Raw genomic sequence first — 25497 nt, 5'->3', positions numbered from 1 at the left:
CCAAGTAAATAAATACTTTTGTTACTTTTCAAATATCGAAAATAATACCCCCCCCCAAAAAAAAGAGAGAAATGATTGTTCCCAAAGTCCTATCCTAATAAATGGGTGATATTTGTATTTTAAAAACCTTTTATTTTGAATTAATTTTAAACTAACAGAATAGTTGCAAAAATAGGGTACAGTGTGTCCTAATTTTAACATCTTAAATACCTAAGGCACAATTACTGAAACTAAGAAATTAGTTATTAACTAAACTATAGAATTTATTCATATTTCACTATGTTTTCACTAATATCCTTTTTCTTTTCTGGGACACAATCCAGTATTCACACTGAATTCAATTGTCATCGACCTTTTCATCCTCCAAAGCATAACAGATCCTCCGTCTTGTCTTTCTTGATCTTAACAATTTTGAAGAATGCTGGTTTATAATTTTATAGATTCCATTAACTTGTGGAGTTTTGAGGTTTTTTTTTTTTTTTTTTCATGACATAGTTGACATTATGAATTTGGGGGGGGGGAGGCAGAGAATACTAGAGAGGTGATGTGCCCTTCTCAGTCATACCATTGAGGGGAACGTGATATCTATCCACATGTATTGCAAAGGGAAAAAATAGTAACTCCGCATCGTCAAACATGTTTCTCCAATATAATGTTATTTTGTTTCCACCTGTAATCAAAAAATATATTGAGGAATATCCTTTGAGACTGTAAAAATATTTTCTCCTTAAACTTTCGCCCTCTAGTATTAGCATGATTTGTGGATCTTGCCTGCAGCAATTATTACTGTGGTGGTTACTAATGTTGTTTTTCTATTTTATCTTCCTATATTTATTGATTTTGCAAAGAAGTGTTGTCCCTTTCCTCCCATTTTGTGCCTTTATTCAATCATTTACTTATATCGGTATGGATTCATGCATATTTATTTCATTATTTGGGTTATAATCCAATGTTGCTGTTTACTTTGTTGCTCAAATTGTTGCAATTTTGGCCATTGGGAATGTTTTTAGCCTGGCTTCTATATCTTTTTGACATCGCATCTTCCTTTTTCTGGAGCGCCTTTTTACTTTCTGGCAAAATAAGATGCTCTCATTTCCTCTTGCATTTTCCTAATCTCAGCTTTAGAAACCACCACTTGTCAATGAGTTGATACATACTTGAAAATAAGCTTTTTTGTCTTTTTTATTATGGTACAATATGCAAAACATAAAATTTAGTGGTTTAATCATTTTTACTGTACATTTCGGTGGAATTATACACACTTGCACTGTGGTGTAACCAGCACCATCATCTATTTCCATAATTTTTTATCTTCCCAAATTGAAACTCTGTCTCCACTAAGCAATAACTCTCCCTGGCAACCACCAGGGGAGGTTTTTCTACTTTTCATCTCTATGAATTTCACTACTGTAAGTACCTCATGTAAGTGGAATCATAACAATATTTTTCCTTTTGAGTCTGGTTTATTTTGCTTAGCATAATGTCTTCAAATTTCATCCTTATTTTAGTTATTACATGTCAGAATTTCATTCAGAAGGAGTCACTTAAACGTTTTTATGTAATTATTATTCCTATAAAATTTTGTTTTCTTATGATATTGGAATATCAGTTATTCACTACCATGAGATCACCATATTTTATATTAAAAACATTGTATTCACTGAAATGTTTTAAGAAAATATCCTGCTATTGACAAATTTGTAATTTGCAAAGTGAGATAACTATTTAAAAAGCAAGGCTTAAAATTGCTGCTTCCATGAGAATACAGAAATATGCAGGGAAATGCCACTCCAACACTAAAAATGAGAATAATTAAGATAATCCACAAGCAAAAATGTTAAATCAGTCACAAATCATAGGCAAAGTAACCATCTAACTACTAAAAATCCAAAATATGACAAGTTCCTTCCAGAAAAGATGTAACAGGTAACTTTCATCTTGGCAGCAGTGAATGGAGAGGGAAGTCACCAATCACTGGAGAGAACAAAGCAGACCAACTTTTAACAATTTTTTTCAACTTTCAAGTATAGTGTGGAATTACAGTTCAGTTTCTCTGGGAGCCCCAGGTTCAGGGTAAATCTGCATCTAATTGCCTACTCTTTCCTAAGGGCCATGGCAGAATGCTTACAAGAAAGACTGGGAATCGGGTATGAAAATTCACAAACTGAGAAAGACCCCTTCTGAAACACAGACACATCAGTCATTCTGTATCCGAGGATGGAATAGGGAAAGAAAGAGTGAAGCAAAGCCCTCCTGCATTCCACACACTACCATGAGCATGAGTAAGTATCCACCTCCAGGAGAAAGAATACTTAAGACTGTGATTAGAGTAACTCATCAATTTTTGATTGTAGCTTAACGTGTTCTGTTTCTTTGAGATCTTATAATGGAATCAACATGCCTATAGAAAGCCTAACTGCTAGGAAACTAAGCCAGTGTACAATCAGTCAGTCATTGTAGTATATGCTAATTACCAGGAGTTAGAAATAGCTTTTTTGATATTGGTCTTGCTAAGGAATTCTACTTGGATTGGCTCTTAAAATCATGCACGGATGTTCATTACTGCAACCTCTCTCCCCTCAGTGTAATCAGGTTTGGACCCAGCTCTGTATGAAAATAAATCCCATTTACATACTGTCTCTGTAAGAAGAAAATTATCCATAAGCAGCACTCTCTTCCCTAGTGTATTGCACAGAAGAACATTTTCCCTGCTGTGAACCTCAATCACATGGGGGTGCAAATAAGGATGTAGCATCAGTTAAGAACTGAATTGCTCTGCATAACAGAAGGACAGTGTGAAAAGAAAAGAAACAGGGAACCAACAACTGTGGGTTTCATAAAAATGGCGTAGCTGTTGTGTTGCATGATATGATTCCATTTAAAACTCCCGCAAAATATTAAGTACATCTACTAAAAAAATGAATGTTTTACGGGAATATTTTTTGAATGAGAGAACAAAATTGAGGGAACTAAAATTCATGTGAGCCTCACCATGGAACAGAACAGAGGTGACACCACCAGAGAAGCAGAGGTGGCCAGGAGAATGAAAGTGCTGAGGAAATTAGCAAAAATTTTCAGGGAAGACCTAGATATTCACAGGCCATGCGATTGGCTGGCAAGCTCAAGAAGATGTTATCTGGATCGCATATGCATGGTGTCCACCAGGTGTCATCTCAGTTGTACATGCTTTCAGAATTTCCCTTTCTCATGCTAATCAAAGTGGAGAATCCTAAGCTACACTCCAACATTGCCATACTCCAGCCACACAGTATTCTAGTCTATCACATATGTTGGTTTAAATGTAAATATGTAATGTTGGGATGTAAGCAAGTAAAATTATTGTGAATGGACTGAGGCCAAAGTTGATAATAAAATACTCCCAGTAACAGAATCATAAGTGTGAGTGATGTCCAAAATTTGAAAACCTTGTATTTAATATTAAGTGACGGAAATAATTACAGAAATAGGTGAGAAATGCTTGGAATTAAATATTTGGAAGATTAGGTTTCAAGGACTATTTACCTGACATGGAATTAGAGTTTGAATACTTTAAGAAGAAAAATATGTCTGTGTATGGAATGACTAAAGTTTTGATTAGAGGGAAAATATAGGAGCAACACAATTCTTAATAGTAACAAAATCTCATCTGGGTAGCTACACTAATTCCATGTACATTGTCTTCTTCTATTTTACTGATGAATATTTTGTGGTCTTACATACATTTAGTGTGCAATACTCTTACATATTGCAGAACAAATAAAATACAGAACTGACAAGTTAAACTGAAGACTATTTTTTTTGGTTAAATGGCGTGAATATCATCGTCTCACCATTCTAAATCAGCCTCTACATTGTCTTCTCTTTCAGACTTACTTTCACCAGAAGTTCTTTGAAAACTTAAAATAGAATGATCAAATATGAAAGTATTAAATATTATCTAGCTCAGCAACCACCTTTTATAGATAAGGAAGCTAAGTCATTGGGAAATTAAAATGATATTCTAGTTAGTGGAAAAAAATGATGGACCACAGTACAGGTTTGCCTATTTCTGGTATATTTGACCATACATTCTACTCAAATCAATCTCAGCAAGATTGTCTTAATATCCCCAAATTTTACCCTGTTAAAGAGTCAAATAAATTAATTAAATGTTTTAAGAATGGAATTAAGCAACGTATGACTAAATTTCATTTATAACCTGCCTGCCATCAGAGTAAATCTAACTGTGAGCATTTCATTTCTGATTTCTATTTACGAGAAATGTTGGGATATTTACACAGTTTAAACACAAATAACTGAGTTACCACTATCCATGCTGAAGGAAAAGAAGACTTTATTATTACTATTTTTCTATACTTCTTACTAGATTACTAGAAACACTGCTCTCCATTAGCAAATCTTTTCTATTTTCCAGTTGGGAGCAATGCAATGGTCAACCTCCTCCCATCTCCTTCTCCCCAACAAAACTCAAAACAAATACACAAATACATACAGAGTAATACAAAGAAAAAGAAATCTCTGATAGCCTGCTTGTGGGGTTTTTTTTGTATCTTTCTTTCTATTATTACTTGCTATGTACGCATAGGTAGACCAATAAAGGGGGAAGGTGATGAGGTTTGCTTTCTGAAGATAAGAGTTCCATATTAAATTTTTGATTTCACAAGGCAGAAGATATGAAGCATGATCAAAAAGAAGATCTGCACGTTGACCCTTGTGATTAGAGTGTAATTACAGTGGTGTTTTGTTGCGAATACTAATCTATCAACATGCCAAGTTGCTGCACCAGAAAGCATATCATTAGTTTCTAATTCTTTCAGATGTCTCAGAGATACCCTGAAATCTGAAGCAACATGCCCTGGCAAGCTAACTAACTGCCTACACATTAGTGATAATACATTTTTCTTTTGGGTAAAATCCTAGTTTACAAAAATACGTTGAAATGATGACCTTCAGCCCTAAAATATGTATTCTTTCTTGAAATATGAAAGTATGCAAATATTAAGGTCACATAATAACCCTAAATCCTTTATATGTTATGAGCTTTAAGTGAAAATAAACATAGTACTCTGATAAAATTAATAATAATAAATGCAGCACCAGCAATGATAGTAATAAAAATAAATTATTGGATAATTCCACTTGAACTAAATTTAATATAAAATCAATAGAAAAGGATCTTATTTGGTTGTATCTTACATAAAACAACCGTGTGTGTGTAATATACGCTCAATAAATACTTACTAAGTGAAATATATCTATTATATATCCCTATCATCAAAATTTGGTTTGAAATAATGTTTTTTTCTAAAAGAAATGTCCATTACTTGGAGAGTAGCTCATCCCACGTTGTGATGCAAAAAAAGAGATGTACATCTATTATTTGTACTTATTGTCAAAAACTTCAAAAAAAATCTCTAAGATTATTTTGGAAGGACAAAGGGTCAGCCAGTAGGGCCTCCCCCTGTTCAAACAGTCATAATTTGACATCAAATATTGAAAAATAATTATACTTTACTCAAAGAAAGTAAGAGTATAAAAAGTTGTGAGAACAGGTTGATAATCAAATAATGAATATAAACATAAAAAGTACCAAAAAGAATTTTGATATAAAGTTTGACCATATTAAGATAGAATTATGCTATAATTATATATATATACACATATACATATATATGTTATAATATGCAGGTGTTTGGTTTCTTTTATTAATTATATATCACTTTATATAGTATAAATACATTTTCTCCTAGCTGGGTAAAGAGAGATGAAGAACTGTGAATAAATCAATCTGTTGGGTGGGAAGGAGGAGTACAGGAAATAAAGTTGTGTTCAGGTATGTGGAATACAAGCATATAAATAAATTACCAAGTGTACCTAGTTGGAGATGAAATAACGAAATCAGCCTCTCACTTTCTGGGAGATAAAACCTCTTGATGAATCCTGTGACACAAAGAATAATAATGATATAAATATTAAACTGGGGCCAAATACCATGTATATGGCTTGGTAAACTTGGGAAGGAAGTAGACTGGAGTAAATGCCATGGACTTGAAAAGCTTTAGTGACATTACAAAAGATGGACATTCCTTGGTTAAGTAAAAATAGTCTAATAAAACATAAATTCAAATTAATATGGAAGATTCAAGCAATCCTTTTTTCCTACCATGGAAATAAACTGAAAATCACTCTGGCCTTGCCAACTCAGAATCTGTAAGTCAATGTTACTATTTCTTGAGCCTGGATATATAAACATAAGTATTTCCACATGTCAGTAAGATTTAAATGACTACAGGGATAATAAAGAAATAAAACAGTATGCAATGATAGTAGCAGTTATAATAACTTTAATCACACTTTTGTGATTTATTTTTTAATCTGGTAGGTTGAATACTTAGAATAGTTTAAATATATAACAATCATGGTTTTTGAGAGACATGCTTTAAATCAATGTTTATAGATATTTGATTGATGAGATTTATTGATTTAAGTTTATTAGATGTAAAATTTATAATTAAATAATGAAGACAATATTTTATGAACTTAACACAGTGAGCATTAGCCAAATTATAAACTGTAAATTTTTCTGCACCCATAAAAGTCCTTTAGGTATTAAAGACCTACACGTGAATGAAACGAATTTATCTGAGGTTGGGTAAAAAAATAACACAGAAAGTAGTAAGATGAATAATCCCTAGAACTCATACAAAGCTGTGAAAGGTCTCATTCTTACCAAATCAGAAAAACCTTTGAAGTATTTCTCCTAGGTCAAATTAGCACTAGACTTCAGGAAGCTCTTAACATTCCCCAAGAAGTTCAACAAACTCCAATAGAAAATCGGAACAGATATTTCACCAAGAAAGATAGATGGATAGGAAGTGAACAAATGAAATACACATTCAACATAATTATTTCTCAAGGAAAGACAAATTAAAATTCCAAAGAGATACCACTACACATTCATTGAAATGACTAATGGCTAAATTTTCAAAGTCTGAGAATGCCAAGTGTTTGCAAGAAGGTATACCAATTGGAATTCTCATGCATATTTGGTGGTAGTGCAAAACAACTTAGCTACTTTATGAAACAGTTTGTTAATGTCACATACACTGAAACATGCACTTTCCATATGATCTGCAATCTCACTCCTAGGTATTTTTCCTAGAGAAATATAATTACATGTCTGTACAACAGTCTGTACTACACTGCTTACAGAAACTTTATTCACAATAGCTAAAAATCTGAAATAACATAAATGCCGATCAACAGTGAAAAGATAGACACATTGAAGATTTTATACTAAGTAAGCCAATATTATTCACTTGGACTATTTTATTCCAACAACTGCTAGTGAGATTCACAAGAGTTTTGATTTTCTAATGCTGTATTTGTTTTCAGTCTCAGTGCCATTAATGAAGTTCATGGCTTTTAATGATGTGAGGGAAATTAATTAAGCAATATGTATTAATCTGACAGAGACTATAACCTCATTAAGAAAATGTGATAGGACAAATATGGCAAAATATGAAGTAAAGAAAATCAAAGGATGGAGTGGTGATCAATTGACCCTTTAAGATTGTTTGTCTAAAAACAGAGCTACCACATGATCCTGCAATCCCACTCCTGGGCATATATCCAGAGAAAAACATTATTCAAAAAGATACATGCACCCCAATGTTCATTCCAGCATTATTTACAATAGCCAAGATATGGAAGCAACCTAAATGTCTATCAACAAACAAATGGATAAGGAAGATGTGGTGTATGTATATATACACAGTGGAATATTACTCAGCCATAAAAAAGAATAAAATAATTCCATTTCCAGCAACATGGATGGACCTAGAGATTATCATACTAAGTGAAGTAAGTCAGACAAAGACAAATATCATGATATCATTTATATGTGGACTTTAAATAAAATGATACAAAAGAACTTATATACAGAACAGAAATAGACCTACAGACATAGCAAACAAACTTATGGTTACCAAAGGGGGAAGGGGGGAAGGGATTAATTAGGAGTTTGGGATTAAAATATACAGACTACTATGTATAAAACAGATAACCAATGATGATCCCCTGAAGAGCACAGAGAGCAAAGCAAGCTAAACAAAGCATGACTGCACCATAATCAAGGAGAAATCAGTATCATATTTGGAAAACAAAATGTACTGAAGCAAAGTTACACTATGATGTGTCTCTTTTGATAGCTCAAATAATTTTTGTATTATGAAAAATCTACAGAATATCATAGCTTATTATTCTACAGTCTAAGGTCTAGCTATGATTAATGTTTAACAATTTCTGTAAATATGAGCAGGAAGAGATGTTTGTTAATGGTATTCAGCTCTGGATGTTGATGAGTTTTGTTACTTGAGGAAGAAAAAAGGTCAAAGATCATGCTGGTACTATCATCTCACAAAGTACAATAGTAAAGAGCTATGTTACAGCATTGGACATTATTTGACAATTTTTATATTTTTGCTATTACATATTATCTGTTTTACACAGTTATCTAGGCCTGCTTCTTACCCAGAGAAATTAAATATTACATTTAGTCAACCGTGTACAGTATATAAAACAATACACCTTTCTGGTCTTCTGCACCCTGCAATAGTCATGTATATCCATTTACTTGATAGACGTACTTCAAAATATACTTAAAATGCTTCTTGAATCTAGGATATGATTATGATGGTGATGACAATGTCAGTAATTTTACTACTTTGGAATCCATCTTACAAGGGGACCGGTTCTACATTTGGCACGTAGGTTAATAATTTTGTGCAGTTAAAATTATATTTTAAATATTTGTGAATTATCCAATTTGTATCAAAAACCCTGTAGAGTACTATCATAATGACGCTAACAACAGATACCAGTGCTCCCTGTGTACCACTTCTAAGAAATTGTATATACTTTAGGCATATTTATTTAATGTCATCATAACTTATGCAAAGGTGCATTATGTTCTAATTTTAAGGTCCATAGAAGACAATGTTCCTAAAATACAGCAGCTTTCAATTGGTGTTACTAGAGTTTGAAATAATAAAGTCTTGCTAAGACAGTATTATTATACATACAATAAACATATATAAAATTAACACATTAATACACAACATATAATAAACATTACCAATTTTTAAATTCTATAAGTACACCCAACACTGTGAAGTAGAAGAATTCCCATTATGAGAGACACTGGAAAAACTGATATTGACAGAAAAGAAGTAATCTGCTTTCTTCATCAGATGATTACTCTGAGATAGATGCTCATCAAAAAGAGCAGCAGGAATTTTATGGTATATAAGCTATGTCATAGGTATGGTCACTAACGTCCTAATAAGACACATTCAACTATTAAGTTATATGCCTAATTAGTAAGAAGGAGTTAATTTTAATTCCATATAAAAGAAAATCAAACATATTTAAATCTTAATTGTTTTGGTTCTAAACTGACAATAGTGTAAAGCAATTATATTCCAATAAAGAGCTTAGAAAAAAACAACAAAAAAATAAACTGACTGTGAAAACAACTGGTTTAACAGAAGAAATAAAAAAAGAGGAAACAACTATTGAGCTGCCAGAAATAGTGATTAGTTGCAAACTGATAGATATAATTTTAATTAAAAGAAGTTTTGTTGTTGCTCAATGCTGTCATGGGAGACATTTTTACTCTAAGTTTATCACACTCCAGAATCAACATGCACACACACACACACCTCTAATTCTATACCTCAGAATTTTTAAAACGATTTCTGAGGATTATAAAAGTTTCAGCAGAAATGTTCAAGAAGGATATACTACAAAACAGAAATTTCCTTGTATATACGATGTACATACAACAGTTCCCTGTAACATGAAGTAGCTAATCTGAATAAAACCAAACAAAAATTCTGTTTGAAAGCATTAGAGAGTTACCAAGATTGGTAGGCTTTAAAGAGCCAAGATTCTAGAAAGAACATACTCAGAAGTAAGATTCATATTCAACAGTATTTTGATTTGTAAATAACATAGAGGCTCAGTAAAGTGTCTGCTAACCAAAGATTTTGCAGTCTCTTAGGACTGAGGAGATAGAAACTGAATTTCTGCGATATCAAGTCACCTAGGGCTTAGAAGGACAAGATTTAAGAGAAAAAGGCAATACGGAGAACAGATTTACAAAGAGAGCTCTCTCTGTGGGTCAGAAGCCAATTCAAAGCAGCCACTAAGAGGCTGAGAGCCTGAATAGTGCTTAGCAATCTCACAGTGCTGGGCTGCGGGAAATGAGCAGAACGGAATTTAGATTGCACCGAGAGGGTGATGATTTATTTAACACTTCGGGCTTTGAGTTGGAATCATTAATGAGGTACAATCTAAGAACAACTGTGAATCAGATTTGGATCAGCTGTCAATAGCTGAAGTCTAACTTCACATCATCCCAAATTTTGATAGATTACTTTGTTAATGGTTTTGGGTAAGGTCTACATGAAATTTTGCAAGGCCTATGTGAAATCTGAAGTTATGCAATGTACTATTTAGAGTTCAAATTAAATAACAAAACAACTTTTTAGGGATGATTAAATGTATAAATATTATATAAATGTAACTATATGAAATCATATAAAAAATATATCCTTAGGAAAAGAAAATGTTTGATTTGTTACTTGTTGCTATAACATCTTACAAATAAACAAGTGATTTGACTTAAGACTGAACAAAACAAGTGTGACAATGTTCGTAAAATAATTTTGCTAGGCCTAAAAAAATACGGACTCTGAAAAACAAAATATTTTCTAGCAGCATCTGTTTTTAAATAAAACTCATTTAAGAAAAAGGAACTAAATTTTAAAAACATGCTGCTAGTAAATTCATTATAATTGGTAAAGTTAAATCTCAACATTTAAAACAAATTAATGTCTTCAAGAAAAATAACTACAATCTCAACATGGGTCAAATTACAAGATTATATTTACAAAATGTATTGTTCAATTTTAATTCTTTGAATTTTTGGAAGCCTGTTACTGGTGTTCTAGGAGTAAGAAATACTAGTCTTCATAGGAAGTGGGGCTTAATGATTGGAGGCATGATCCAACACTACAAATTTGGAGCCATATTGTTACCTGTGTCAACAATTTGATATATGAACTAAACCTTACTAGACTTCATAATCCATGATAAAATTTCTTTTTCACCAAATTTATCTGATTTCAAACTTTGAGTGTGATAATATTTTCTATGTATAACCTGATTAAATGATCAATTTACATATGATAAAATATATAGAGCCTTTTTTTTTTTGCTATAGGCAATTATATGTCACACTTGTTAGTTCATTTAGTAAACATCCACTAGCACTCAATAAGCCAATTGTTAGATTCGGGACAGATCCTACACTTAAGAAAGCTATTGTCCATTAGCGGAATACTGATGTGTGAAGAAATAAATTTAAGAATATGTTAAAGACAAAATGATAAATGATTTGGGGGAAATGTTGGGACACAATCAAAAGTGGTCAGTCCAGGTGGACGTGAGTGAAAAGGGTGAAGTAGCTCAATAGACATATTAAAAAAGTGAGCAAAAACTGTCAGAACCAACTTTGTCTGAAGCCTGAAAAATGGTCAAAGGTTTATGGCAACAAAGCAAATAAATGCTAAATCAAGAAAAAGTCTATTTAAAAATTGTTGGAAAGCTTTACAACATTTTTACTTGTTCTAGTCCTGCCCTCCACCCTAGCTTTAAGACAGTCTTAAGCAGGTGTAGCCCATGTTCCCTGTGTAGGTCCCTGGTCTCTACTTGTAGAAAAAAATGCATTTGTTTGGACTTGTCTAGGGACTACATTGTTTTACCTACCTTGGAACTTTCTCAGGATGGAAATGTGACTATATAAAGGACATTCCTCAAGAACATTGGAAGGCAAGTGAATGAACCAATGCAACCCTGGGCAGAAGTTTACATCTGCGGAAAACAATAAACATGCCAAACATCTCAGAGGTCAAGCTTGAGAGAGTGTGTCTTTGGGAAATTAGGATATTGAAGGCACCATATGTATCAGGAAATTTCGAAATCCGTGCACATGCCCAGAGCAGGATGCACACTCAGAGAGAACTGAGATACCCTTAATCTTTCAACTCTGGCTGATCTTCAGTCTCAGTGAAAGCAGTGAGGCTAAGGCAGAGTTTTATATGGCCTGGCTAAGCACTGAAGGAGTGCCCCATCCCAGAACTAATTTGCAAATACTGACAGAATTTTTCCTCATTTCTTTTTTTCCTCTTTTCTTTTTTGTCTTGTTTTGACTCCAAGTGTTAAAGCTCTGTCAAAATACTAGCTGACCACAAGCTAAAAAAACAGAGTTCAGAGATTACACACAACAAAGTACAGACATTATGGGGAAAAAACTGCAAAAAGACAATCTTGAAATCAGCAAAAGAATGTGATAAATCACATATAATGGGTCCTTAAAGAGATTAATAGTCAATTTTACACCAGAAACTAAGGAGGCTAGAAAGCAATGAGAGACATTTTTGAAGTACAGAAAGAATAAATATTGTCAACCAAGAAACTGGTATCTGGAAAAATTACCCTCCAGACTTGAAGAAAAACTTAAGGCATCCCCAGGTAAACAAAAGAGTGACTTTATTATCAATAGACCTGCTTTATAAGAACTGTTGAAAATCCTTTAGGAATAAGTAAAAGGACACTAGATAGTAACTTGAAGGCAAATGAAGAAATAAACAACACCAGTAAAAGTAACTACATAAGTATATTCAAAAGCCAGTATAACTGCAATTTTGGTTTATAACTCCTTTTTTTCACATATGATTTAAAGGATGCATACACAAAACAATATTTACAAATCTATATTAAGGGGCACAAAATGCATAAAGGAATAATAACTCTGACAACATGAAGGGGGAGGAAAGGAGCTATGTAGGAGCAAGATTTGTGTATACTGCAAAGCTAAAGCGGTATTAATTCAAAATAGATCGTTGTAAGTTTAAAGGGTCAAATATAGTCTCCTAAGAAAATAGCTAAAAAGTATGTAAAATAAAATAAGAAAGTAATTGAAATAGTACACTACAGAAAGTTAATTAAGCACATTAAAAGTCCATAACAGAGGAACTGAAAAACAAACATTATATAGAAAAAACTAGCAAAATGGCATGTTGTTTTTATTAGTACTTTAAATATAAATAAATGAAACTCTCTCATTAAAAAGCAAATAACAGCAGAATAGACTTTTTAAAAAAGAAAATAATCCAAAGAAATGTCTTTCTCTAAAAGATACTGACTTAAATCCAAATACATAGACAGGTTGAAAATGAAAGGATAGAAGAAGACATTCCATGCAAATAATTACCAAAAGAGTACTGTGTGGGTACACTAATATTAGACAAAATAAATTTTAAGTCAAAAACTCTTACAACAAACACAGAAGGATATTATATATTGATAAAAGGGTCAATTCATTAAGAAGACACAATAATTATACATATATGCACCAAATAAGAGAGTTACAAAACATAATAGGCAAAAATTGTCAGAATTAAAGGGAGAAATAGTTCTACAATAATAGTTGGAGACTTGAATATTCTCTAAGTAGACCATATGTTAGATCACAAAACAATTCTCAATAAATATAGACAGAAATCATACAAAGTATATTATCTGACCACAATGGAATAAAACTAGAAATCCATGCCAAAGACATAAAAAGAAAACTATAAACAAATACTACTGATAAATATAGCTATAAAAACCCTCATCAAAACATTAACAGACCAAAAATCTAGCATTATATTAAAAGGATTATATATCATGACAAGTGAGATTTATCCCAGAAATGCAAGGGTGGTTCAACACAGAAAAATCAATCAATGTAATACACTGCATTAATAGAATGCAGGAAAAAAAATAAAACAATAAAACATTACCTTAGAGTTCCCCAGAGAAACAGAACCAATAGGACATATGTTGATGAATATAAAAGAAAATTTATTACAGGAATTGGCTCACATGGTTATGAAGATTGAGAAGTCTCATGATCTGCCATCTGAAAGCTGGAAACCAGGAATACAATTCAGTGTGAGTGTGAAGACCTGAGAATTGGGGAATGGGGGGAGCCAACAGTGTAAGTCCCAGTCTGAGTCTGAATGCTCAAGTATCAGAAGGGCCAATGTCTGTGGGCAGGAGAAGCTGGATGTCTCAGCTCAAACAGAGAGTACAAATTTATCCTTCCTCCTCCTTTTTGTTATATTCAGGACCTCAGCAAATTGAATAATGCTCATCCACCATGGTGAGGGCAATATCCCTTATTCAGTCCACTAGTTCATATGGTAATCTTTTTCAGACACACTCTGACAGACACACCCAGAAATAGTGTTTATAAGCTATCTGGGAACTGGTTAGCCCAGTCCATTTGACACAAAAAACTAGGCATCACAATAATTATCCCAGTTGATGGAGAAAAATCTGTTGAAAATATCCAACAGGCATTTATGATAAAAACACTAAGCAAGCTAGGCATAGAAGGGAACATTTTCCTTAAGGGCATTTAAGGAAAGTTTATATCTAAAATACTCAATGTTGAAAAACTGAAAGGCTCACTAAAATCAGGAAAAATATAAGGATGCCCACTTTCACCACTTCTATTCATCATTATATTGGTAGTTCTAGCCAGCCAGAGCATTAGGCAAGGAAAACAAATAAAATGCATCCAAAGTAGAAAGTAAAACTCTTTGCAGAGGACATAACCTGTTATTTTTAAAAACAGAGGAATCTAAAAAAAATACTATTACAGGTAATAAGCAAACTCAGAAAAATGAAAGACACATGATCAATACACAAATATGAGTTATATTTCTGTACACTAGCCATGGACAATCCAAAAAAGGAATTTAATGAAACAATTCCATACACAATAACATCTAAAAAAAAATAGAATATCTAGGGGTAACTTTATTCAGACTAGTGAAAGATTCATCCTGCAAAACATTGCCAAAAACTACAAAACACTGCCAAAAGAAACTGAAGACCTTCATAAATAAAGACAATTGTGTTCATGGAATGGAAGAGTTGCCACTGTTAAGATGGCAATAGTATATATTGCCAAATATATCCACAGACTCAATAACACAAATCTCTACTAAAACTTAACAGTCTTTTTTTTTTTTCAGAGATGGAAAAGCTGGCCCTCAAATTCATATGGAATTACAGCAGGATTCCTAAACAAAACTATCTTGGAAAAGAAGAAAAAGTGGGAGCACTCACACTTCCAGATTTCAAAATTTACTACAAAGCTACAGTGATCAGAAGAATGTGTTATTAGAATAGAAGAGACAACATCAAAAGAAAAGACTTGAGACCCCAGAAATAAATCCACGCATCTATGTCCAAGGAAACAATGATGCCAAAACCATTCAATGAGAAGAGAATAGTCTCTTAAATGCTGATGGGACAACTGAATATCCACATATAAAAGGATGAATTTGGACTCCTATCTCACACCATAGACCAAAATTAACTCAAAAGGAATCAAAAATCTATATTTAACAGGTAAAATTACAAAATTCTTAGAAGAGAACATAAGGTAAATCTTCATGACCCTGGGTTTGGCAACAGATTCTTGATATGACACCAACTGCTCAAGCTTAATGGCTTCTTTTAGGGGATGATGAAAATACCCTTAAAGTTGGTATAAACGATGAATGCATAACATTGTGAATGTATTAAATGCCAATTAAATGTACAATTAAAGTGATTAATGTTAAATGAATTTTAACATTCTTTTAACAACAACAAAAATGTCAATCCAATCTGCATCATGGGTATAAGGAAAGAAATGCTTCATTTAGTAGATATACCTTAAGCTGAGCCCTGAAAAATGAGGTGTATAAGGGAAAGGAGATGGGAAAGGGGAGGAAGTACAAGTGGGAAAAGGGTAGTGTAAAAGATTTGTGGTTAAGAAGTCATCATGAAAAAATGCACAGTGGTCATCATTAATACAGAATGTTAGAAGACAGCAGATGAGGTTTGAGATGTTAGAACACAGTAGATGAGGTTTGAGGTAAATGAACAATTGTGAAAGGGCCAACAGGACATCAAGGTCTTCTTCACCATGCAGAAGAGTCTGGATTTAACCTCTAATGTTTGGAAGTTACTGAATCATTGGTATAAGGGGAAAACATGGTCAAATTTGCCTTTTAATAAGGTTACTATGGAAATAGCATGGCTGGTATATTAAAATGGAACAAAATTGGACATCACGTGAATAATCTCATTAATTTCTGTGAGAGACACAATAATGAAGGCCTAAACTGTATCAAGAACCTTGAGATTTTGTTGATATTCAATCACAGGGGGCATCTGATGAATGTGATATTTTGGAAGGATTTAGCTGGCATGGGTATGAATTTGAAGCTAGAGGCAAAGACAGACTATTATGATGTTCTGAGATTGGTATATGAACTAATGTGATGGAATCACATAGAAAAGGACACATTGAACAGATGTTTCAAAGGAAGAAATAACAGTATTTTGGTAATAGTACCAATGAGAAATGAGGTGAATAAATGCCAATGACTCCTTCAAAATTGCTAGTTTGTAAAACAGGGAAAAATAATGAGAAATTGAATATGACACAGAAGTAGAATTTTAATTGTTTAAGCTAGAGGACATACTTTTTCCCCATTACCTCTATTCCAATTTAAAAATAGATGATGTTGGAAAAAAAAAAAAAAAGTAGTGTGTTTAGATCCTGAGTGCAATTAAGCAAGTTACTTATCCTCTGGGCTTCTATTTCTTATCTAAATAGTTTCAAAATTGAAATTCTTGTCTTTCAGAGATGTTGGGGGGATGTTAGTAAGATGTGTATACCAAATATGACAATAAATGCTAGCTATAACCAGTATTATTATGCTGATTATTATTGATCACGCTGAAACGACCAGCGTTTAGGGTTTAGAAACAGGTTTAATGCTGCAACCATTTTCTAGCAAGAAGAACTCTCACACATTTGCCCGTGACTCATTTAATTATTTTTACTCTGGGATACCTGCTCAGTTATCTTATCTTTCAGCATCTTGGGGAATTTTCCAGGTCCTATGATGCCCTTAATGAAATCTTTGCTAAGAATAGTTGCAGAATTTATACTAAGATGACCAAGTTGTGATATATTCTAATTTTATCAACCTTTCTCTTGAATCTCTTGAATCGGACAAGACGATGAAATTTGAGATGATATTCCAGCACCCTTTTTCATATTTAGACTGTTAACAGCATGTAAATGCTATGTAAATGCAATGTCCTCATTCACATTTACAGCTTCATAGGTAGTAAAAATAGAATTTTCCATGTTCATTGAAGGGACTGTGACTTAATAGGGAGGAAGACTCCACATAACTTGGCAAATCATATTTTGAAATGACAGTATTAATGTTTTCTTGCCTACATTTAATTTTAGTCCATTAAAGTTAAAAGTAATAAAGATCAGTGATCATTATAGCAATTTAATATAAAGGCCAAAATGTACATATTTTATATAGCCTTACCTTCCAGAGATGCTTAACAAAGACTTCATTACCATAATAAAATTTATTTCTTTCTCCCAGAGAAAAAGATCAGAGCTCGAAACGTTAAGTGGTATACTTAATGGTCAACTGCAGAGTAGACATTAGAATCAAATATTTGGCTCTGGAGTATTAAGCTTCCCGGACATTGCTAGATGACCTTTAAGAAAAATGCAACAAGTACTAGAAGATTTAATTTTAAAGTTCAAAACAGAACATTACAAACATGCTAATGCTTTCAAATTTCACTGGTCATATATACTAGATAGGAAACATGCTATAGAATAAAAAGTTTCATCTTAATCTGTCCTGTTTTGTTTAAAAGATAAAATGTAATCTTTCATGCTTAAGGCTGTATGTTTAAAGATAACATTTAGTATTTTGAGTGATAAAAATGGAGTGATAAAAACATCTCTGCCAGAGTGTTTCTCTGGTATTAGAGATAAAGGACTGCCATGAGTGTTGCATCCTTCAGAAGAAAGTCTGATTCCAATATTGGGAGCAATTTTATTTTCCCCAAACAAGTCAGAAAATTATGAGATGTGTGGTGAATCCATCACTAGAAAATTGGTTTAAATCAAGGCTCATAATCAAATCAAACATATTTGACTTTTGCATTTTACAGCTAAATTTCTTACTTATAATCCATAACCAGAAGGCAAATATTACAATACATAAATAAACTTCAGACCAATTCTGCTTACTGGCATGTTTTATTATTTTCTTCCAAAGTTGACAGATGACACTGTTGTCAATTTAAAAACAGATTAAGTAGGTATACAGGGGCCACCTCATTAATCGCACATATAATGTCTTTGCTTTACATAAATTAAAAGAGTGTCAGAGCTAACTGAGATTTTATTCATACCTCACTGCTTCACAATTATAATATACGCTATTTTAATTGTCTTGAAACCATGAACAATTAACACAAATTTTGACTGTGCATTTTAATTTTTCTATACAAATGCAAATATATATGTATATATACATATACATGCACACACACACATTTATACACACACACATATATACACACACACATATATGTATCAGACCCTGAGTAATATTTAGAAATACGAAAGGGACTAGAAATGACCCTGTAGAAATGCCACCTGCACTGTAAGACTTTTAAATAACTATGATTTATATGTTAAGGGCTCTGGTGGAAAAGGTAGACTTTTCAAGGTCAGATAGGTAATTTTAGCAAAGAAAATAAGAAATAATCACATGGAAATGCTAGAAAGAAAAAAACACAGCAACAGAAAAAAGAATGATGTCAGTGGACTCAACAGCCTAATACATGTAACTGAAATCCCAGAAAAGGGAGAAAAGGGCAAAGTAAATATTTGAAGAAATAATAGGTAATTTTTACAAAATTAATAACAAGCATCTCACAGAACCAATCTCACAGATAACTCCAAACAGGATTTAAAAAGTAAACAAAACAAAACAACAAATAACCTCAGCATATCTAGGCATATCATATATAAACTGCTCACAACTCAAGTGAAGAGAAAATCTTTGAGACACTCACAGAAACAAAATGCATTACATACGGGCAAATTACGAGGAAGATCACAGATTTTTCTCATCTACAAATGATAACGGAAAGAATCTGTTATCAGCAGACGTGGACTGTAGAAAGTATTAGTGAAAGTTCTTTGAGGTAGTTAGAAATTGGATAGAAACCTAGACCTGTATAAAGAAATAAAGCATGCTAGAAGAGAAATAAGTGGAGGCAATTACAAATTTCCTCTTTCTTAATTTTAAATGCATGGAAAGATAATTGACTCTCTAAAGTAAGGTAGTCATGCTTTAGCATATATTTATAGCACAAGTATAATTAAAATGTGTAACAAGAACAGCACAAAAGTTTTAAGGGAAGAATTGAGAATATACTGTAAAGTGCTCAAACTATAATGAAGTTGTGTTTAATATTATTTGAAGGTAGACTCTGATTAATAAAGAAGTAAATACTAAGAAAACCACCAAAAGCTTCTTAAAAGAATAATAAGTAAAAAAGTTACGGGAGTTAAAAATGAAATGCTAAAATTAGTTCATTAAAAATATGGTAGCAAAAGAGGGGGAAAAAATCCAGTAATGACCTAATGGAACAAATAGAAAACAGCTAGAAAGATGGTAGGTTTTAATCCAATGACATCTATAAATACAATAAATGCAATGGACTAAAAAAAAACTGTTAAAATATAGAAATCGCCAGGTAAAAATAAGATTAAAAAGTTAAACCTAACTACATTGGTCTACTTAGTCATACACACACACACTTCCCACAACACACATGTCAAATATAAAGACACTAAAAGTAAAAGAATGGAAAAGTATATATTAAACCAACAGTAATTAAGAGAAAGTGGGAATAGTTATATTAACACCAGATTAAAGGGACTTCAGGAGAGAAATATCCCTAGGATAAAGAAGAATAGTAGATAATGATAAAGATATCAATTAGTGAAAAATCCATAACCATCCTAAATGTATATAACATAACATCAGAGCTTTATACAAACTATAATGATATAAAAGACCTGAAAATCACTATCAGCCAGCTTGATCTAATCGACGTTTATAGAACCCAAAAGGAACAGAGTATATATTACTTCAAGTGCACGTGGAACATTCACTAAGACAGACATTTTCTGCTCCATATAACAAACCACACACATAAAAAAGAATTACAATTAATCAATGTATGTTCTAGGGATAACAATGGAATTAAATGCAAAATTAAAAAGAGGTTAGCTAAAAATTACCCTCAATATTTGGAAATTAAAACACTTCTAAGTAATGAAAGAATCAAGGAGGAAAACAAAACTGGAAAATATTTTATCTTAATAAGAACAATAAATATGTATTAAAATTTGGGGACTGCATCTAGAGCAGTGTGTAGAGAAATATTTGTGTCATTAAGTACTTGCATGAGAGAACAAAGATCTCAAATCAATAATCTACCATTTAATAATGTTTTTAAAGAAAAATAAATCAAAAGCAAGTGTAAGGAAGAAAATAATAAAATTGACAACTGAAAAATAATAGAGGAAATAAATGAAATAAAACCTGTGTGTTTGAAAATATCAAACAACACTGATAAACCTGACTATGAAAATAATAGAAAGCCCAAATTACAAGTATCAGGAAAGAGAAAAGATTAACACAGACTCAAAGGATAGGGGTATGGTACAAGCCCATGGCAAGAAACAGATGAAATGGCCAAATTACTTGATAAAACTGCCACAGCTCACTAAGAAGAAATGAAGACACTAAATTACTCTGTCTTTTAAAGAAATTGAATTTGTAGTTAAAACCTTTCCAACAAACAAAACTCGAGGCCATATAACTGCTGCCAAATATTTAAGAAAAAAAAAAAAAAGAAGAGTAATCATTCTACACAAACTGTTCAGAATATAAAAGATAACAGAACACTCAAGTTACTGTGTCAGGCTGCATTACCCTGATAACAGTAGACAAAAACTTGACAGAAAAATAATTGCAATAATTTCAGTCAAAATTCTTCAATAATATGTTAACTAATTGCATCCAGCAATAAAGAAACAGAATAATACATCATGACAAGTGGGCTTAATCCAAGTGTTAAGTATTGCCTTTGCCTATATTTCATCTACCTCTGTGGCACTGAAATATATCCTTCAACTACTACTCAAGGCCTTATAAATGTTTCCCTGTGGCCAGCTGATAAATGAGAAAAGTCGTAGGAGTGGTTTAGAAACAGTTCAATATGATTTGTTAGTGCAAGCCAAAAACTGACTACTGCCCTGCTAAAGTTCCATTCAAGGAGGGCTCTAATAGTGAATGATGAGAAAAAAGTGCCCAAGCCAAAGAGCTTTGAGCAGTCCTCTTGCATGTATATTTTCTGTGGAGAAATATCAGCCTGAAGTAAGGACACACAGGGTGCCACGGCTAGTTGATCAAGGGCGTGAAGAGAGGAATTAGGAAAATCAGCGAAAAAGAAGTGTGGAAAACAGAGGTACACATGGACTTGTGTGAGTGTGCACTCTGTGCGAACCTCTGTCTCATATCAATACCCATGAGAGAGTGTAGAGCAGACACTAAGAAACCAGGTGGACTTGAGCAATGAATGTCAAAGAAATTCTGCCCTCAGCCACTGTAATCGAATAAAAAACAGAGCAGCCAAGGTGCCGACAACTGGCGCCAAGTTTGAGACCAAAAGTATACACTTACTCTTTGTGAAGCTAATGTAGCTTCTGCGTCTACTGAATGTCTAATCCTCCATCAACGGAGACCGGATCTGAGGCACTGCTATAATACTATTACAGTTGGAGACCACATAGTCACTTGATGTCAAGATGAATACATTGGACCTCTTTCACCTGGGGAGCAAAGTCATTTGTCTTTACTGGAACTGACACTAATTACAGACACCAATTACAGCGTTCCCTGCTCACAGTGCTTCAGGCAGTACCACTATCCACTGGTTTTTCCGAATGCCTGATGTATAAGCATGGAATCTGGTATCTAACATTTCGTGTAAAGGATGTAGGAGATTCAGAACCACTGGTCAATATCACATCTCCCATTGCCTTAAAACAGTCAGCTTCATAAAATATTGAAATAGGTTATTAATGGATCAAGTAAGATGCCAGCATGGGACTGGCAAGTAATTTGTGGGCTCTGTCCTGCAAGATGAAACAATGGTCAATGTAAATTACTGAGTTGCAAACAGCTAGCAATATGGGTACAGAAATTGAGGGGTAGAAATTGGATTGGCCTCTTCCCCCATCATTCCAGTGACTCAATTATAGGTTTTGTGTCTCCTGTCCCCACAACTATGGGATATTTTGGCTTAGAGATCCTGTTTCCTATTGTGGCACCTTAACCAGATTACAAATAAAGGATTCTGATGAATTTGAAACTCAGATGATGAACATGTGAACATTCATATAACTGCCACTTATTCAATTTGGACCTCTCATGCCAATAAACCATCAAAGGAAAGCTATGCTATTTATAATAATTTAGTTTGATATCCAAAAGATTTAGATTTGATGCTTTTTATAGGGGAAGCAGAATAAGTCTGGAACTTGCAAGATTCACTGAGTCATCTCTTATTGATTTCACATGTGGTGAAGAGAATAAATTTTCAACTGCAACCTGATAAAGGGCAGGAAAGCCAAGGGCTTACATTGCTTAGAAATGAAGTATCAGGCCACCTCACCTGAGGGTGAGGGAAACTTAGAGTGGGTGGTAGAAGAGGGAGGTCATGAATATCAATTATATTCCCAGAATCAGCTGTAAAGAAAAAGATCTTAGCTTGTCCCTCAGTCTCCTAGATAACGACGTCCAGCCATCATCTTCAGAGTTAGTGACAGAGTAGATGTAATGCGAAATATGAGAATTTCTGAGTATGGCAAACAAAGCACAGTATCAGATGGTTTATACACCTCATGTTATGTCCCCCAACCTATCTCTGATTTTTGCTACACCTATGGTGAGCAGTCAGTGCAGGTCACAGGCCTACCTTAAGTCTTTGCTGCTGGTCTCTCCTAATTTCTATCCCAAGGACTTTGCTATATTTGTGAGAACGCACTCAGTATTTGCACAAAAGCAGAATTAAAAATACAATAAAATAAAATATTGGTAAATACTTAACCCAAAAGCCAGTATCTTATTTTGTGAAGAAACACAAGAAGCATTTCTAATAAATCAAAGTCAAGACAAGAATACCACAATAAAAATTCTTAAACACTACAGAGATCCAAAACCTCCCAAAGTTTCCTTGTATCTTTTTTTCTTTGCTTTTTTGCGGTAAGAACACTTAACATAAGATCTACTCCCTTAAAAATTTTTGAAGTGCACAGTACTGCACTGTTAGCTATAGGCAATAACTTGTATCACAGATCTCTAGAATTTATTAATCTAGCATAACTTAAACTTTATACCCATTAAATAACTCCTTTTTTGGAGAACTGTCTGTTCATATCCTTTGTTTTAATTTGGTTACTTTTTATTTTTTTCTATTGAGTTTTAGGAGTTCTTTACATATTTTGGATATTAATCCTTCATCAGAGAAATAAATGGTTTGCAAATATTTTCTCCCATTCTGTAGGTTATCTGTCGATTGCTTCCTTTTCTAGTCAGAAGCTTTTTAGCTTGATGTAATTCCATTTGTCTATTTTTGCTTCTGTTGCCTGTGCTTTTGGTGTCATATCTAAGAAATCATAGCTAATAAGTTTTTCTCTGATGTTTTCTTCTAGGAGATGTATTTAGGGTCTTACATATAATTTTTTAACCCACTTGAGTTGATATTTTTGTATGATGTAAAGTAAGGGTCCAATTTCATTCTCTCTTTTTTTTTTTTTTTTTGCATGTGGATATCCAGCTTTCCCAACACCATTTGTTAAAGAGACTATTCTTGCTCTACTGTATATTCTTGGCACCCTTAGCAAAGATCACTTGACTGTATAAGTATAGGTTTATTTCTGGACTCTATTCTGTTCCTTTGGTCTATATAACTGTCTTTATGCCAGCACAATGCTGTTTTAGTTCCTGTAACTTTGTAATGTATTTTGAAATCATGACCTGTAATGCCAGCATCTTTTCTCAAGACCTATGGCTATTCTAGGTATTTTCAAAAAATGTCAATTCTAAATAAGTTAATACATAAATTTAGTATGATACAAATAAATATCCCAATCATCGCCAGCTAAGAAATACATCAATTATACAATGCTTAACGCAGTGCACTACTATAGTGTGCTTATGATTTACTTGCGAAAATGCTTGGCTTTGTGTGACATCTGCCCAAAGAAGAAACATAACCTCTGCTATTTTTAATTTGCTCCACCCTGCCAAACTACACGTCTTTGTTATTACTCATTTATCGGTCTACTGACAAAAATCCCAGAGACTAAAGAGGAATTCTTAGCATTTTTCATATTAATTAAAGTATTTATAAATCTATTTGACACATAGTGATAATGACTAGGTAGTACCAATGACAATTCTGTCCAATGAAATTAAGCATCTTAATTTACACAAAAACATAGCTCTTAGCTTCCAAACTCCCAGAGACAGAAAGCTTTTTACTGATTAATAATTTAAAACAACATTTTGTTTCAGTTTTCAATTTTTCTTCAGAGTCTCCATTTGTTGAAACGTATTTGCTACACTTCCACTTTACCTATCTTCCCTCTGACCATTACTTTTTTGTTGCTAAAATTTTATTTTTTCATTTTTTATTTTTTATTTAAATTGGTGTATAGCTGATTAACAATGTTGTGTTAGTTTCAGGTATACAGCAAAGTGATTCAGTTATATATATATATGCATCTATTCTTTTTCAAATTCTTTTCTCATTTAGATTATTCCAGAATACTTGGCAGAGTTCCCTTTGATACACAGTAGGTCCTTGTTGGTTATCTATTTTGGATACATACTGCTGTATCTAATACAGCAGTGTGTACATGTCAATCCCAAACTCCCAACCTATCCCTCCCCCCACCACTCGCCCCAGGAAACCATAAATTTGTTCCCTAAGTCTGTGAGCCTGTTTCTGTTTTGTAAATAAGTTTGTAACATTTTTGTAAGATTCCACATATAAGCAATAATAAAGACTGCATATGACAAACCTGTAGCTAACATCATACTCAACAGTGAAAAGCTTAAAGTATTTCCTCTAAGATCAGGAACATGACAAGGATGTCCACTCTCACCACTTTTATTCAACATAGTTTTGGAAATCCTAGCCACAGCAATCAGAGAAGAAAAAGAAAAAGAAAAAGAAAAAAAAGGAATCCAAATAGGAAAAGAAGTAAAACTGTCACTGTTTGCAGATGATATGATTCTATACATAGAAAATTCTAAAAATGCTACCAGAAAACTACTAGATTTCATCAGTGAATTATGGTAAAGTTGCAGGGTACAAAATTAATACACAGAAATCTGTTACATT

Source organism: Hippopotamus amphibius, chromosome 4, assembly GCF_030028045.1.
Source record: "Hippopotamus amphibius kiboko isolate mHipAmp2 chromosome 4, mHipAmp2.hap2, whole genome shotgun sequence".
Classification (NCBI taxonomy): Eukaryota; Metazoa; Chordata; class Mammalia; order Artiodactyla; family Hippopotamidae; genus Hippopotamus; species Hippopotamus amphibius.
Note: the sequence above shows the minus strand (reverse complement) of the source record.